The sequence below is a fragment of the Lichenostomus cassidix genome, chromosome 9 (assembly GCF_008360975.1).
Source record: "Lichenostomus cassidix isolate B80296 chromosome 9, HeHo_3.0, whole genome shotgun sequence".
NCBI lineage: Eukaryota > Metazoa > Chordata > Aves > Passeriformes > Meliphagidae > Lichenostomus > Lichenostomus cassidix.
Window position 1 is genome coordinate 9,473,761 of NC_139490.1, and position 1,368 is coordinate 9,475,128.

The window sequence follows — 1,368 nt, forward strand, 5'->3', positions numbered from 1 at the left end:
TTGGCAGGGGTTGGCTTGTCACCAAGGAGGAAGAAGGAAGGAGCAGGCTCCTGCTGCTGCCTTGGGGTCCCACGTAATGACCCTGCCCTGTCCCCCCCTTGGGCACTGCCGGTCCCAGGCGTTATCTGCCCATCACAGCAAACACCCACACAAACCCGGATGGAGTGGGAGGGTTGTTCCCGCATGGGTGGAGAGGCTGGGCATTGCCCTGGATGGCAGGTCACCTTCCACCAGCGACAGAGGCGGGATGGGCACAGCTGTGTGAACGGACCCAGAGAGGCCACTGCAGCAAATGTGCTTCTTCACAGGGGCTCATCCAGCTCCAGGATCACCGAGGGAGGGGGAAGTAATTCAGTGATGATGCCGTGCCTTCCTCACTTCACTGACAGCCCTGCCATGCTGGCTGCACCTCACACGGGAAAACAGAAGCACAGAGTCCCAAGCAGCGATGCATGAGCGTGCTCACAGCAGCACCAGCTCCTCGTCCCCACACTAAGGGAGGGCAAGGGGATCAGAGCTGAGGGAGCTGTGGGTGCAGAGAGCACACCGGTGCTGTGGCTGGGTACCATCTGCACAGAGAGGGATCCACGGTCAGCCCTTCCTCACCGTGTATGGCAGGGCCTCTCCTCTGAAGCCACCAGCTGTGGAGCAGAGTGAGAAGGTACCACCACTACCAACGCGCCTGGTGGGTTTGGGCACCAAGCTCCTCCTCCACCTGATCCCAGGATCCCTTCCTGATGCTGCCGGAAGGCAGCACCCCCAGGAAACCCAGCTAAGGGGCTCTGATTACCACTTGGAGGGGGGAGTGAGCACTGACACCGGATCTGGAACCCCACAGGCACCACCCCTCCGCTCCCGCACCTGCTCCTGGCTCCAGCTCCGTCTGTGGCAGTGGCACTCGGTTGCACAACACCCCTCGCGTGGGTGGGGGCGACGCCAGTCCCGCCACTCCCTGCCCGGGCATGAGTCAGGCAGCAGCCGGGAGCTGCGGGGCACCGGGCAAGGGGGGCTCCCCTGCAGGCAAGCACTGCCCACTCAGAGCAGGGAAAAACCATGCCCAGCCTTCAAGTGTTGGGCCTGGGAGGGGACTACACTGTGACTAACTCCAGCAGCCCCGAATGGGGAGAACTTTGCACCCTAAAACAGCTCGAGAGGACTCGGCAGGAGGTTTTATAGGTGCACATGTCACACAGCTCCCTGGGGATCCCCAGAGTCTGTGCATCTGCTCCTGAGCTTCATCCCATGGTGCATCCCAAGGGTCACAGTCCCAGCTGCCTGCAGGGAGGAACAGCACTCATGGAGACATTGCATGTCCCTGTGTGTTGGCAGGGATAAATCCGGGAGACGGTCGCAGGCACACTCCTCCTC